General features: G+C 38.1%; 1 protein-coding gene and 1 non-coding gene across 2 annotated transcripts in view; one reads left to right on the forward strand and one right to left on the reverse strand.

Annotated features, from left to right (window-relative positions):
* LOC134532727 (uncharacterized) overlaps nt 1–17,315 on the forward strand; it is an 88,226-nt gene that overhangs the window by 51,391 nt on the left and 19,520 nt on the right. The gene's annotated exons all lie outside the window — the stretch shown is intronic.
* On the reverse strand, nt 11,109–11,180 carry Trnaq-cug (transfer RNA glutamine (anticodon CUG)). Its single transcript has one exon. It is a non-coding gene; the product is annotated as a tRNA-Gln (tRNA).

The raw sequence follows: 17,315 nt of genomic DNA on the forward strand, positions 1-17,315 counted from the left end.
TCATATCTCCTAAACATCACTTGACCTAAAAGTCAGTTGCCCTAAAAGAGATTTGACCTAAAAGACATTTGCCCTAAAAGTTATATCTCCTAAACGGCACTTGGCCTAAAAGTCACTTAGCCAAAAAGTCAGTTGCCCTAAAAGTCATTTCGCCTAAAAATCATTTGCCCTAAAAGTCATATTTCCTAAACATCACATGACCTAAAAGTCACTTGGCCTAAAAGTCAGTTGCTCTAAAAGTCATTCGACCTAACAGGCATTCAGCCGAAATTCATTTTAGGTCGAATGACTTAAGGGCAAGTGGAGTGTACTCGCGCGGTCTTCTCGTCATGCGTCTCATTAGATGGCAGGGAAATTATGATATATGTGTAATGCGAGCGTTTCTTTGAATATGTACTGGGTATTTCAAGCCTAAGAATAATTACTCTGAAAACACTCGTTCGAACCATTTTCACTCTTATGAAACTACAGTTTAAAAACGAAATACGTAAACGGAACTGTTGATCCGCCTTCGGCGTATTCTTAGACGCTTTTGGTAAACAGACAGCACTCGGATATATTGAGCAGTTTTCAAATCACTTGTTTTTTTTTTTTCTCTTCGGAAGCTCTGCACACCGCATGTGTGTCCGGATTAGCGGGGCCCTCAGAAGTTGCCTGGAGTTGTGCATGCCGTGAAGCAGTTGAAGTCTCTTTTTACCGCGCCATCGCAACACAAGAGTCATTGCGGGAACGGTGCTTGACCACGCCTGATGATGGTCAGTAGGTTTATGCGCGTTCGTGTTTCGTTCGTCCTATTTAACTCATTAATCGTAAACGGACGTTTTAGACGTAATAAGCCAAACATTTCAAGGGCTGTCGAAAACAAACTGGCTGGACCGATGTTGACGTCCACCTCTACCATTTTTACTCCCCCTATTCACCCCTCCCTTCCACCCTAACCCCCTCCCTCACCGGAGGAGATAGCTGAACAGGAAGGGTATGTTTTTACAGTGCTAGAGGAGCTGAGTATAATTTAACCAGGCGAAGGGCCCGCGGTACACCACGTGCAGGGGAACTTTAAAACGTATGCTATGCCATAGAAGACACACGCCACAACAAAGCACTATTCACAAAATATGAAAATGGTGGAGACCATCAACAAGGACATGCGCTGACTGCCAGCCGTTGGGTGACGAATACTGTCGCATGCGTACCACTCGTACCAACCCACACGCGCACAAACACCAATGCGGACCGCCAGGTCCAAGCTCCCGACCCCAGCTTGGTTGGAACTCTCTGCCCCTGGCCAACTCTTCTTTTGGGCCATCCTTCTTGTCCTGTACTGAACCTGCCTGCTTAGTGCTTCCACTATTTAACCCTGCACGAATGTGCCCGGGGTTTTCCCTGTGTCCATGCAGGTTTCATCTGGGAACAACGTTAACTAGTCATAGTCTAGAGTTTAAGATAGGGGAGTTAGTCATGGCATCAATCGCTGCCACGGCTGGCCAATCCCCGAGCAAATTACACGATACCCTTTCTGCATGGCTGAAACCCAGAATGATTAAGCATATAGGCTTCGGCCTGAGACGCACTTAAGAGTCGTCCCTAACCCAGAACCTCCCAACCACTTAGTTTCAGTTAGGTTTTTAGACGCAGATTCCCGCCGTGTCCATGTAATGCATGCTCGGCCACCCCTGGAAGGTATGCCGCAGATGTCTTTTATCTCAGCGAAACTAGCAGAAGCCGCAGAAAAGAATGGCGTAAGAATGGACAGAGTGGACGTAAAAAACAGGGTGTACGTATATGACTTTGAAGCTCGTAACCATCGTGTGCTCGTAAATGGTAAAATATCGCAGGAGTTCGTGTATCCTCGTACACGCCCCCTCTTGCGCGCTTCTGACCGAAGCGGAGGGGGAGAGAGGAAGCAAGGAGGGGAATTAACATTTTACGTTAAAATTTTTGCTTTTTGAATTGTCAACGCCTAATCTATTAATTGACCATTCTGAACGACGTGTAACTCATTCTTGTTTGTAAATATTGTAAACCATATAATTTTCGTGAACATATATTTTATGAATATAATTTAAATTCACAATATGCTGTTTATGCGCATGCATGGATTAAAAAAAAAGAACAAAGTACTTCTCAAACTGCGTATTAGTGATGTAAAGATATAGTCTCAAAATTGTTCTGTTTTCAAAAGTATTATCAGTGGTACCTATTTCCCAAACGTCACTTGCAAAACAACACAACATAATGTATTTTTACGAAAACACACAACCATATGAAGGAGTGAGCACCCGAAAGGTATACTACTAATACACCGAATCTCATCGCAAAGTGAATTTCTCAGGTCGTGCCCTCCCCTTGTAAATCATGTTTTTGGTTGGAAGTACCTATACATTTATTCTGAATTTTTCAACCACATGGCCAAAGTTTCTCAGCAAAAGCCCAAATATTTCTTTTTTAAACTACACGATATTATTACTACGATATGGTTCATAAAACCCCATTGATATACTTTTCTCTGCTACACAGTTTAATTTTTACTCCCGTGAAACCAACCAAGTTAACCTGGAAATCAGAAGACATTTTACAAATCTAATTTGTTGGAAATGAAACATACATAACCTATTGTTTAATTTATTTTGAACAATTTAAGAGGATATTAAAGTGTTTCTGAAAAAAGTATTTTTTTAAAAAGTTAATATTATATTAGTACTAATAAAAAATACCACATAGAAATCGAAACTATTATTTCAGCTGTATAACGAAAAGCATATGAATAAAAATGATTTAGAAACAAGAAAACAGAGCGCATATTCTTCAAATGAAAAAAAGAAGTATTCGTTAAAAAAAAATTGAAACCGTCATTTACACTGTTGACAGGATGAAACAACAGTGGCAAAAGGGTTCGTAGACCATTGGTACTATTTCTGAGAACCGTTAAGTTTGAGATTATCATCTGACACAGACTTACGCACGGACAACCTACAAGTATAACAATGTCGAAATTAAACTTTTGTGACTGCACAGAAAAATGAAATTTTTTTAAGAAAGGCGAAGAAGCATAGTTGCAAGAAGTTGGGAAACAAATACATAGTTTGATGCTGGCCTGCAGTTACGTGCGCGAGTTTCGCCAGTTGTGAATAAATTATGAATTAATTCAATTGTTTCTCAGCAGTTGGCGTGTTGCGTCAGCGCGCTCACGTCTCGTCGGAGCATTCACACTGGCATGAGCACTCAGAAGGGGGATCCCATAACTCTCGTACGCGCTGCTGCGGTATCATGTTGTTACACCGTCAGTGCTCCAAAGTACTTCGGATTTTCCGTACGTGATCATTACTGGTTTAGACGTCCCGGTACGAAAATATACGGAGTGTTATTTATTTATTATGTATACAGAGAAACATAGACACGATTGTGTTTATCAGCATTTTTTTTTACTATAATTATCGCAAGCTCGTGTAGCGCCTGTAGTTAGCAGGTAAATATTTTGTAAAGAACTTCAAATCAATATAATTCCTGATACTCATGTTAGCTTTCCCAAAATAAACAATTTTTTTTTTAGCAATCCTGTGTTATTTTGAAATAATTTATAAATGGTCCAGCTTGTTACAGTATAGCAGCGAGTGTTAAATGTTTTGTAGTCTAGTATTTTGTGTAAAATGAATAGAAATTTGTTTTATTGTATGCATGCGTGTGATTACTGATGGGCGTGCCTGCTATTGGCGGCGCTGCACTGCGATTACAAGATTACATGTACTCTAACTCCTCGTCACATACTCGTTGACGAAAATCCGCCTTTGTGTAACACGATAGCATAGCACTAGCTGGTCTAATCAGACGTCTTTCTTTTTTTTTTTTTTTTAAAAAAAAAAAAGAGAATCTATGGCCCTGGAATCATTAAAGATATTGACTTGTATCCATACAAGGGTGCATCCAGTGGCGTCAAAGGAGATAGGGAAACAGCTACCTCTCTTCCGAAGTTGAGGAAATAAACTGTAATATATATATATATATATATATATATATATATATACACATACATATACATACACACACACACACGCAACTGATTTTGAAGGGGGAAAAAAGTTCATTATGGTTGCTTGTATTTCAACACTTTTGAAAGAAACTAATTACGAAATAGAGGCATTGCGTCATAAGAACTACAACCATAGGATTACCTTCCTTTTGTTAGTTTTTTTTATTGTATGGCATGATATAAGTTGCATTTCGAAATATGCCCCCCCCCCCTTTCCCCACGATTTCCATTTAACTTTTTTAGCTGGAAACAACATTGTGTACCCAAGGACTTCTGACCTCGGACACTGGAAGGACTCTTGGTTGTACATTGCAGTCAGTAGATTCATTGTTAGACCAAACAAGGCTGGGCAGAGAGACACAGACAACAATATTATTAATTATTATTTTTCTTTCGGCCGGGAGCGTAAGAGTGCACTGTTCGAAATAAAAGTAAATTTATGGACTGTACGACGAAAAAAGCTCCGGAAATAAAAGTTTTTTTTTTTTTTTTTTTTTTTTTTGTAGTTCCAGATAGCTGTATCTTCGTAGAAACCACGGCGGACTCTGAGTTAAGTGTTCCGTTGGGAAATGTGTAAATATGCACTCGGTCAGGAGCTTACTCAGAATTTCATTTTTCTGAGGGAGGGGAGAGAGAGAGAGAGAGAGAGAAGAACCACTTCTTACACTGTTTACATTCAAATTATTTTCATTTGTTGGAAGGAATGATGAATTTCTTTGTATTTCGAAAAAGGGGGGGGGGGTATATCCCCCTCTGGGTACGCCCTTTCACGCGGTAGCAAGAGCGTTTTTGCTTTACTTGACAAGTTTTTGAATTTTATTTAAAATGCCTAGATGATCACTATGATTTTGAATTTAAAGTACGGGGCTTAGAAAAGTTATAATTTAGAGACGCACAGCTTAGAATTGTCATAACTTAGACACGTAACTTAGAAATAAATAACATTTAAAACATCATAACTTACAAACACACAACTTAGAACTATCATAACTTAGGAACACACAACTAAGGACTGTCATTACTTAGAAACACACAACGCAGAACCACATAACCTAAAATCGTCCTAATTAAGAAACACGCAACTTAGGAAATGCTGTCTTTGAAAGATTTGTGCAATGGGAGTGCATGACTTGATGTAAGTTTTTGGATATACGCCATTGCTGTTACGGAATATTTTGTGGTGTTTATATCCTGTTGACAACAGCAATTTTTTGCTTAATTTGTGGTTTTTTGTCTCTTGGGTATTTTTATTTATTAATAATTTTTTTAGTTTTTAGTTTTTCTTCTACAGAAAAAGTGCTTAGCAATGGCGTAGGTATGTCCAAAAACTTACATCAAGTTAGGAAATGCTATTAGAGTGTTTCTAAGCAATGACAGCGCGGGGCTGACCCGGGCAGGGAACAGGAGGAGGGGGGGGCCGCCGCATCAGCCGCGCCACCACGTGCCGACGGACACAGCCCGCGGGTCACGTGGCACGTGGCTCGTCCGTCGGCACGCGTGCCACGTGCCACGTGCTCGCTGCGGACTCATGCCCCCAACCCTGGGCTGGCGATTAGGAACCGACTATGCACTCGCGTGTTCCGCCATCAAACTATTAAACATGTTCACCTTAAAATATACCAAGAACAATGGTTACGAATCATCCATTATCTTCGTACATTTGCGGGTACCAAGCTCGCTTAGCATGAACATGAATCCTCAAGAAGAACCTTGGAATATCAGCAAAACATTAAAAAAAAAAAAAAACTTGTCCAGACTTTGCAATAACACTCCCATTCCTTTTCTTCCACTCGTGTGTTTATCATGTTAGAAACGGGAAACATAACTCGGAGGTTTTAATTGCGGGCTTGGTTCCATTTAAAGGAAATTTGAGACGAATTAATAGTTGAAAAGTCGGTAAATTGAATGTAATTTCTAGCAGCCATGCAGGATGGAGTCCATCGAAGGCCTCTGAAGTCTCGGGTTGATGTCACTTGTTCATTGGCTGCTGAATGCGAGAGTCTGTCTAGTGGATAGCAGGTTTGTCACTGTCTCGAGAGGTCACCGCCGACCCAAGATGCGGCAAACAGGGGAAATGCTTGGAATATTTCGGTCTACGCTGGTGCCTGGTGATATCGCACGAACAGATTCTTGTCTTCTGTACTCATGACGCCACCATTGGCTTAAGATTTGACGATGTAACTATCAAAATCAGCTGTTGTAAACACAGGCACTTGTGTTTTCAAATGGTATACCAAATATCATACGTTTTTGTTAGTATACGAATATAATGCACACACACATACACACTATTGGGCAATGGGGGTTCAACACACAGATTTTTCATACATTTATCTGACCTACTGTCAGCTCCAATTATTTGAAAGAAATATTTGACCATAGCAAAAAAAGTTTTTAAGTGGTTGTAGAATTTTGTTCAATTAAACATTATCCAGACGACCAATGTTATATTTTAAATGTTTCATCTTTTATTTGCGATAAAAATTTAAAGACAATCACTTTCATAAAAAAAAAGTAATTTAAAACTGTTTCCACAATGAAAACCCTACACTTCAGCCAATGTATTGAGCGTTCAACCAATAAGGCGCAACAATTAGCTGAAGAAAAAAAAAACATGTAATCCTGCAGACGTGGCCACCTCCTGAGTTTGGTGACATATTGTAAAACATATTTTTTTGTTGTTTTCACCGCCACAATTTTCCTTGTCCCGGACCTGCGGTGGGTCGCAGTTTACAATGACGTCATGTTTCCCTTTGTCTCCACTTCCTCCCTCCTCTACGCAAGCGACACGACGGTTTGCACTGGCCTCTGGTGCAAGCAGTTAGCGGTCTTCCGAGAAGCACTGCGCCTCGAAGCTTCGTCGCGGCCCATTGTTGTCGTCCGACATGTGCTTGTAGCTTGCGGAGTTCACCGTCATCCGACAGTCCACCGCCGCTAGGCACCAACCCACCATGGACGCGTGCCTTCGTACTAGAATACAGGGTAAGTTGCAATCTGAAGGTAGTTTCTCTATTACCCGCGTAAGTTATAAATAATGTGACCGGACCAGCAATCGGCTTATTGCGTCCGTCAATTAACTCTCTCAGCGAATAGTTTTGGAACATTTATAACAATCCTACAGCCGAATATTTTTGATGTGTAACATCTTAGCTCTCGGTATAGGGCATTTGGTAGGAGTAATTTCATGAATGGAAGTCGCATGGAACGGAAATGTATAACCACAGTGCTGCCTGCCACCTGTGTCAGTTCACAAAGCCCAAAAAATAAAACTTTATAGTATTAACTGTTTAATGAGTTTTAACACGATGGGCAGTATTTAAATAAACTTCCTTTTCGAAAATTAGTTCCAAAGCCGGGATTTAGAATTTTTTTTTCAAGTGTTTTTCACTTTTATTGGAGCAGTTTTATTATAGAATTCAAAATTTCGGTCTGCTAACGGGATGATTTGATAGTCGACGTAGCTGCTCCGGTAGAGAATTCTAGCGGCGGAAACTACGCGTGATTCGCGACCAGAAACACTGAAAACACTTTTCGTATATATATCACGCTCGCAGACCTGCCAACTCTCACGATTTTGGTGTGAGGCTCACGATTTTAAGGTCCATCTCACGCCCTCACGCCAAAATAGTGTTTCCTCACGATTTTTTGGGGCCCCAAGATTTTGTTTGTAAAAGTTACAAAACAAGTTTTACGAAAGCTTACAGTAACGAGTTTCCATCAATACTCGAGTCACGTAAAGGAAGCAATTTTGCGTTTTGTAGCGTGTGCCGTGCTGATTTTTCTATCTCGCATAGTGGAAGAGGAGACATTGTGAAACATGTCGCTACAAAAAAACACAACTAACACGTGAAGTGTATTGCTTCCAATAAAAAAATTAATTTTGCTGTGAACAGTGATAATAGTGTTACACGAGCAGAATGTTATTTTACATCTTTTTTAGTTGCGGCCCTGCATGATCACTACACGACAGCGCTAAATTAAGTTCAACTAAATTAAATCTGCAACCTATAATTTGTTGAAATAAATTTTGAAGCAGAGACCATGTAACATATGTACAGGTATGTCACTTAAATTTAAAGATTCTCATTTGTTGTTTTTTATATCTAACCTGTATTTATGGGCCTGAAAATTTTTATCGAGGACCTCATGATTTTTTAAATTTGAATGTTGGCAGGTCTGCGCTCGGTATTATTTTAAAGAATTCTACGTTAAATTTCGTATCCGAGTTTTGTTTTACAATTTTTTTTTTTTTTTGCAACATGAGAACACACGAATTTGCTCGTTACCAAGTTTAAATGTTACACATCACTAGCGAGTACTGAACACTAGATAACATTTTTTAGTTGTTGAGGTGTGTTACGTTGCATTGAAAAAGCTTATATTCTAGTTTATGTTCCATCCACGACTGTACAGTGAAATAAATACAAGATAAAATTACCCTTGCTTAACCGGAAGTTACCTGCTATTTGTTTGTAGCTATTAGCCTCTTAGTAGTCGAGCTACTCGCAAACAAAATAATATTACGTCGTTTCTTTTTTTTTTTAATATTTCATTACATTTGCTGTTTACGTAACAAGACTTTTAAGAGTTCGTAGCTAATTTGGTAACGGAGAGAAGCTTCAACAGCCAAAATGTTTCACATTTTTCGGTAAAAGAATGAAAATAATAACGCTTTCTTTGTGATGAATCACTGAGCTAGCGGTACCTAGGTAAGAAAAGCGTTGGCACAAAAGGGCCGTCGAGAGAAACTAAGAGCCCCGGGGCAAATAAGTTTGTCGGGCTCCCTTTTACTTTTTGAAAAATTTTTCAAACCCCACTTGAAAAAAAATCTAATGACTTAAAGTTACCGTGGCCATAACTGTAAACGTGATCCTTAAAAATGGCATAACTTGTAAGGTTTTCGATGAATTTCGTTAGCAACAAAATTGTAATTTTGTTCTGCTAGGTTAACAATAGCATAAAGAAAATATTTCGGAACTTCACCGCCTCCCATCCCTCCCGATAACCGGGCCAAATAGATTTTTCACTCCTTCTTCCCCTCGATAGTACTGGGCACAACACAAAAAAAAAAGCTTATCATTAAAAAAAGCACCAGGAATAGACCCGCGCTGAACAGCGCGCGACTCGTCCAAGGTGAAGAAAGCTCTATCACATGTTCGGCAACACAAACGAACCTGGAAGTTAAAGATCCACAGACAAATGATAATCTGAGTGCAGTCTGTGATACGCCAGTAAGCTGCTGGCGAGACTCACTGAGTATTAGGGATTTCGATGTCACAAGGTTTGGGATTAATTTAGTCAACAAAACTAATTGTTTTTAATGAAGAACCTCTTGAAAAATTACATTGCGTGACAAATGTCTCATTCAATCATCTTTAATTATTTCTAACGACATACGCAATCGAGATTGATTTATAGCGATAAAATTAATATTTATTTACTTTGCGAATTCAAAATATAAAAGAACGAATAAAAACTCACAAATTAAAAAAAAAAAGTTTACTTTAACTTCTAGAGCCATATTTTGGTGCAAAATTCCAATGCACTTCCTTAACACATACAAAAAATTATGAATGTGTGACTGTAAAACACCACGTCCTCCCCCCCCCCCCCCCCCCAACAACAAAACATGCTGGCATTCTGCAGGTAGGCGCTATCTAACAGCGTTACAGAGTCAGTGATAAACATCAATATATAGTGTATTTGATATCAACCGTTGAAAAATATCAATTTTTGTTTATGCAAATGGTTGGATGTAAACACCATTAACTTAGCATAATATTATTTTGAAATTAGTACGCTTAGAGAATTTTTACGATAATTTCTTTCTCGGAGAAAATGTTAATAAATATATTCAGTAGTTATCTCAAACTATTCATATATTCTGTGACGCGGTTGCGCTTATTTCGGCTTAGAATTTCTTAAACTTATAATAATAATTATTATTTAAATTATTATTATTAACTCGAAGTAAAAACAGGGTGTTTAGTATAAGAGAAAACACCAGCAATAGTCAGGCACTTTTAAATTTATTGAAAAAAATCAGGGAACACTTAGGGAAATGTCTATTAGATCACGTATCTATTAAACGACATTCTATGAATTCCTTGATTAAATGAAATGGCTAGACAAAGAAGTGTCCTTTTAACTCACACCGATTGACAAATGTGCCCTGTATATCATTTATGGGTTCAGATTTTGTTATGTTTATGTTGCAGTGCCACTGTGCCAAGTTTTTATGAGCAGAATCGTATTTTATGGCATTGAGGTTGAATTCCATGTGATGATGACCTAGAAATATTACTATTAATAGAAAATTTATAAGTGATCTGGAGAAGTCAAGGAACATCAGGGAATTCTGTTTGTGGGTTTTGCTAAACATTTTGTCAGACATTAAAAAAACGATGAACTGGTTATATTGCAAACAAATGTTATGGATGATTATGTAATATTTGAGTTGCATAACCTTAGGTTGTACTCAAATTCATTAATTTATTATCATTATTTTGAAATACTTATAATTCTTAATACAGTTTTTATCTAGTGTAAAATTATCCACCAGACGAAAACACGTATTATCTCGTATGGAATGCTGTTTCAGTTTCTCTTTACTTATTTTTATGTTGAGAAGAATACCGACACCGGGTTGACCCACATTCCCGTTTTTGACTGCTAGAACATCGGGCCAATGGCAGGCCAAGAGATTGACCTCCTGCACGTGGCAACCTTGCCCGGCCACGACTGGTGCTGCTATCTGCGAACTGTTGCGTCAACTAAGTTGCGCTCCAAGCGGGTGGCAAATAAACTATCTTTAACGAAATGAAATGAGCAAATATTTTGATGCTAGTGATTTGCAATTTGTTCCTATTTTCTTTTTAATGGAAAGAAAGCAAATTAAGAGGTAAATAAGAAAAAAAATAAAAAACACTAATAATAAGCTTTGTTCATTATAAACAGTTAAAGGTGTCAATTTGATTAGTTTGTGAAATTTTGCATTAAATTTGAAGTTTAGATTTACCACCCTGTTTCATAATTTTTCGGGTTTCAAAATAAAGTATTTCGCAGTTTAAAAAATAAACTCAGGTCCCACCGAGATTTGAACTCGGATCGCTGGATTCAGAGTCCAGAGTGCTAACCATTACACCATGGGACCTTGTGGTTACGGCAGCTTAATATAAAATAATATCTTTATTATTACTTAGTAGAGCCTATTAAGAAAAATTTAATAAATAACTATATTTTTTAACATTAATATAAAGCATAGGTGTTAGTTTACCAAGTGACTCGCGTAATTAAGAAGAGTTTCTGTTTCTCTTCATACAAATATACTTTTTATTCCAAGCATGATGAACAGAAAAAACGTGAGGCGCAACTCACCCAACAGTTCATATCATTTGCAGTGCAATAAAATTGTTAGTGACTTAGGTGTACTATTTTTCATTTAAAATCTTAGTATTTCCACAGCTATTAAAAGTTTACAATCACAAAATTTCAGGACAATCTGTAATGGAGTTAGGAATCTGTAGGATGCAATAAATCTGCACGGGACTAAGAGAAATTTATATAAATTTTTTAGTCCGTTTTAAAAACGTAATATATTAATTTTTTATTTAATTATTGTGTTCATCTCACTTCTGGGCCTCTCCACCTATTATTCATTCGAGAAAACTTATTTTTAGTTGTATCTTTATCACGTGTGTTATTTATACTTATTTTACACAATTGTGTGCAGTTATAGGCTATTACGGTAAACTGATTAGAAACATTAAGTCTGTTTAAAAAAAAATCTGTGTTTCTGAGGCATTGCTATGTTGGGTGTCGTGAGTTCAGTGCCGAGTGGTCTCAGGTCAGTGAGGTTTTTGTAATAATATTACATATTAAGGTTTACGCCAAGCTTGGCGATCGTTTTCACACTTCACTGAACGAACAACATAAGAACATACAAATTAAATTTGTTTCGCCGCTCTACCACTCTGGTTCTGGGGTAGAGTTGTGACTTACAGGACCCGGGTTCGCGCCCCGGCTCCTCAAAGGCGGATTGCTCAGATAAAATGGTGGCATTTTCTCTGGTAGGAATACAATCCCTTGTAACAAGTCGGGCTACCAAATAAACGGTGGGTGGAACAGAAAAAAACCTTCCAGGGGGCTTCCAAATGGGGAGCCCGTTTCTTTTCTTGGGCTCCCCATGCGGTGGCCATTCCGGGGGTTTCTCCGGGGGAACGGAGTTTGCAAAAATATTATTTTATAGTTTTTTAGCTTTTTAGTTTTTTGTAACTGCAGCATTATCATTCTACCATGTTATAAATAAAGCTCAAACAAACATTTAAAATGTTTTTTGCTTTCGTAAGTGTGTATCAGTCAGTGAGTGGTTGTATACCGTACCGATGTTGTGTGTTCAACCATTTATCGGTATATATTTTCTTGAAGTATTATTGACAGTTAAATTTTAGTCACAGACTATTGACCAGTACCTTTGTTATGTAGTATTTTAGAAGTTTTCGACGAATAAAATATATATAGGCACTTGAGTTTTATTCCTAAAAATATTATTTATGGAAAACCACAGGAAGATTTAACACATACACGTGTAACATCCACACATAAATAAAATATTCTATTTTATACTTTCCAACACAATCTTATCTCGTCAAATAGACATTTTTCAGTCAAATTTGCAAATGCAATTTCTTGGTATTAGGTGTTCCGCAAAGTAGTAATTTATCTCAACTACTATTTAAAATTTAATAAATGATATTCCAACTGTAATCAAAATTGATGATAAAAAATATATAATTTAGAAATATGTCCAGATCTGATTTTCAAGTTAACAAACGCCACTGAATTACGATAGTAATTAGTAAAAGAAAACTAATTCAGTTAATCAGAATTATCACATAGTAAGTATTAAACGCGGTGTCCTCTTTTAAGACCTTCGAGTTATATTGGATGCCAAGCTTATTTTTCACCAACATGTAGATAATACAATTAGCAACACATGAATATCTTTAGGTCTTATAACTGTATCTGCATCAACTAATTTTGAATAGAAAATATGCAGAAAAAAGTTCTATTTATTATCTATTTATTAGACGTTCTAACAGTGATGCACTTTTTATTGTATACATTTTATTACCATTTTTATTGATTCAGACATAATATCTCGGTTCGAATTAAGAATTACAACTCGCAATTACAGAATTAGTGTAACTTTTAAAACCATTAGTAACTATAAAATGTGTAAACAATTATAACTTATTTTGAAGAATCTAGAAACATTCAAACTATTCGGGACAGCTCAACGACGACTGTATAAGGCGAACACAGGAGGTTTCCTAAGACAAAACAGTTGCGACGTATGTAAATGCGTTCTCTCTCTCCGCCCCCGCCCCATTTTTTTTTTTTTTTCCGTTGCGAGAATCATTCAAAGAACGTATGAAATTACTTGTACTCGTATATTGTCAGTTGAATCATGTCAAAGACAGGCTATGTCAAGATTAAATTTTGTGTTGTTGTCGGTTGGAATGACTGCCTATACAAGCCGGTCACGCCTAGTCAGAAACAAACTGTGAATCATAGGCCCGTTTATGGATACGAAAAGAATAACTTGGAAAATGTGCAGACATGAACGTCTCGTTGCAATTTAAATACGATTGTTATCGTCGTAAAAGGAGGCTGGGTGTTTGACGGGGAGGGAGGGGGAAATAAATTATACTCTGAAATCCTGATGAAAAAAAATCTGCCACTCCTACCAACGAAAGGAAAGAATTTGAAAGCAACTAGCGGGCAAAATGGTTCTATACCCCCTCTCCCCCACAATCACCACCTCAAAATGAAATTATGCATACGCTGCTGTGTGTATTTATTATCTTTTACGTCACAAAGTATGTCCTGAAACAATGCAAGGTAGATAAAAGTAGGCAGAAAAAAATTGTGGCAATGAAAAACGTAGACTGCATACAACCTCATTGGTTCAGACGCAGCGCTCTTGTTGTTGTTAATGTATTGTTTGTGCGTTTTGTGCGTGCTGCGTGCATTTTACTAACGAGATCTCCAAGGGCGGATACAGGAAAAATTTTTTTTTCCGTGAGGTGAAGGAAAGGGGGAATTAAAAATAGGAGAAAAAAAAATTATGAACATGTGTATTCAATAAAAACACTGACAAATGGGCCTACAGTAGCAGCCTTATGGCGATTGGCGATTGGCGACGCCAATTGGGTACTCATACAATTGAAATTGCAAGTGTTGTAACAGCTCACCTTGCATCTACCAAAATAACATAATGCCTTCACTAATAGATATTTTGTAAATTATTTCATATGAAACTGGAAGAGGGGGGAGGGGATATTATTGGATTAAGAATTACAACTCGCAATTACAGAATTAGTGTAACTTTTAAAACCATTAGCAACTATAAAATGTGTAAAAAATTATAACTCTTTTTGAATAATATAGAAACATTCATTAATAAAAGATTTAAGCAAAAAGTGAACTCACCGTTTCTGTTTAAGATTTTTTGTGAAACCAATGGAGATCATGCCACGTGCGTCGGAGCGAAAGAAGAAAGGTCACGGCGGTATCTCCAGTGGTTTGAATACATGACTGTGAGATCTCATTTAGAAGGCGAGATGACGTGAGTGATGTGCATATTTCCTGCTCCCCCCCCTCCCCATTCCTGTTATGTGACGGTCGAATGCAAATGTACAGTCCCAAGCCCGGGCGTTCGAAAATGGCAAAAGCGACTGGACTCTGTCGCTGATCGTCGTCTTGGGAAGGGATCCGCTAGGACTTCACCGATTCCGAGAAATGAGTGAGTGATGATCGCTAGCGATGAACGGTAGGTGAATCGTTGGCAACCTGCACACTGTAGTTATTTATTTAGCGTCTATATTGGTGGCGAAATTAAGGCGATACTCATTTCCTGACACTTAATCACATTAAAAAATTCTCTACTATTACATTACATATTTAAAAAAATCCATAACAAATATAGATTTAATGAAAATAAAACAAACTTGAATGCTAACTAAATGTTCAAAGATAAACGCCAAACAGAAACTTGAAATCATATTTAGAAGCTATTTGTTGTGCAAAGAATTGAAAGATTTTTTAAATTTAAATTCTATTCTGAGAATATAGTTTGATGGTACAGAATTCTTCTCTTAAATAATGAATTTCACCTAAATTATTGGTGATGGCACACACTGATTGCATACAACAGTTTTTGCCATCCGACGTTGTGGATATTTGTTGCTGTTTTATTGATCTTTAAAATAACGAACACAAACACCCCTCTTTTTGTAAATTGTCTAGGACGCACCGTTTCCGCGTGCAACGCAAACAAATGTTTTAGCGGCAAAGATTCAACGCCTGAAAGTAGGCAATTTTTGACGTGATAGCGTCATTAATCGATGAACGCCGGCTGGACGCACGAAAAAGCATGCCTCATTGTCACGTTCCGCCTGAGCGGAGCGTGCAAGAACCGGCCAACCACCGTGCAAGAAAATATTCTATAATATCAAACAGGTTAAGGCGGGCTTTTTAAAAGCAGCAATTTAAAATTTTTTATATCGTCCGTAAACCGTCTTTTTGTGCATGCAAAGGCATTCACAACTATTATCCTGTGACGTAAAACGTAAAAACCATGCCTTTACTTGTCGTTGCCCATTCCCGTGCAACTCGAACAAGCTTTTAAAGGCGCACGCTAGGGTGAGGGAGGGGTGAATTCCCCCCCCCCCCCCCGTAATCTTAATAAATACGTAACATCTACCATTATCACCAACAAAACCAAAAGAGAGAAATTAATTACTGTGTTCGCTCTTGTGCAAGCTATTGCAGGAAATAAACTTCCAGAAATGAGTTCTTTACATGGTGTGTGCGCGCGCGTGTGTATGACGTCGAAAATAAGATTTAGATACTTAGGTATATTTTCAAGCTTTTATTTTTTTAAGATATATATTTCTCTTTTCCTTATTTCTAAAAAGTCTTGATAGTAGTGCGTTCATCGAAAAAATCAACATTAATTTTATAGGTATTTAAATATTAAAAAAAATATTTACATATGGTGCAATCATACTTCCGACCGTGGATATGCGTCAATATTCCTGGAGATATGGAAACAATGAAGATTTTCGTTAAACGACATAGAGGCGGTGTGCGAGGCTCCTGAAGGTCGCGGATGCGCGCGGGGCCGACGCGACAAGATGGCGGCCGGGCCCTAGGCCGGCGGCTGGAGCATTGACCCAGGCCCGGGCTGCGCCAGGCTGCGCGCGCCGCGGACCTAGCCCAAGAGCAGACGCCGAGAGCAGTCTGGTCCCAGGCGCCGGCTGGGCGAGGGCGGGTCCACCCTGTCCCCTCGCACCGCGCGGTGAGTGTTCGGCGACCCTAACCTTCCTTGCGAACCTTCCCTTAGGCCTCTGCCACACTTATCTGCAACTACTTTCGATATGTTGTGTCGAGGTTGGAGGGTTGTGACGTCACGTTCGTTAAGTTGGACGACTTGAGTTTCCATCGAATATTTTGCAAAAAGGACGGGTTCTGAAATATGTTGGATGCAATCGGCCAGTCGAAATCGTGTGTAGCTAAAACGGAAATGACATCCGTTTACGTCACAATCGAAGCTTTAAAATTGCGAAGAACAAATGTCCTATTAAAGAGGCTATAAAAGTGAAATAACATTAATAATGTTGACGTGAATGTCGTGTGCGAAAAAGAAAAAAGAAATGTGCAAAGGAAATTATGTTTCTATAACTTAAAAAAAAAAACACATAACGTTTATTTGATTATGTAGCTAATACACAAATAGAGTAACAAGTTCAAAAATTTCATCCATCATGGTGATGCTTTATTTAATTCAAAAATTAAAATTAAAATTGAAAAGTTTATGATACCTATGACATGATACCTTTGATAGTGTAACATGACTATGTCATTTTTGAGGTTATCTGTCCAACTATATTAGATGGAATACTACCCTTCAACTCTATTGTCAAATAAATTTCAGACAAATATTTGCAAGTGTGACAGGACCTTTGGATCCGTTCCACAATGACCCGGAAACGCAGACGAATCACGTTAACGGAGATGGATCTCACGGAACAGAGTTTCTACAATAGCACGCAGAAGGAGACGGACCGTACAGGTTTATTCGGCAATGCTGAGCTCTTCCGTGCGACCAATAGAAATTGAGTATTTGGTTGCGCTTGTAAGTTAACCATGTTTGTTTACGTTCTAAATGGGTAAGTTAAAAATTGCTTGAAGTAGTTTTATATTATTAATTTATGGTTTATTT

This window comes from Bacillus rossius, chromosome 6 (assembly GCF_032445375.1).
Source record: "Bacillus rossius redtenbacheri isolate Brsri chromosome 6, Brsri_v3, whole genome shotgun sequence".
NCBI lineage: Eukaryota > Metazoa > Arthropoda > Insecta > Phasmatodea > Bacillidae > Bacillus > Bacillus rossius.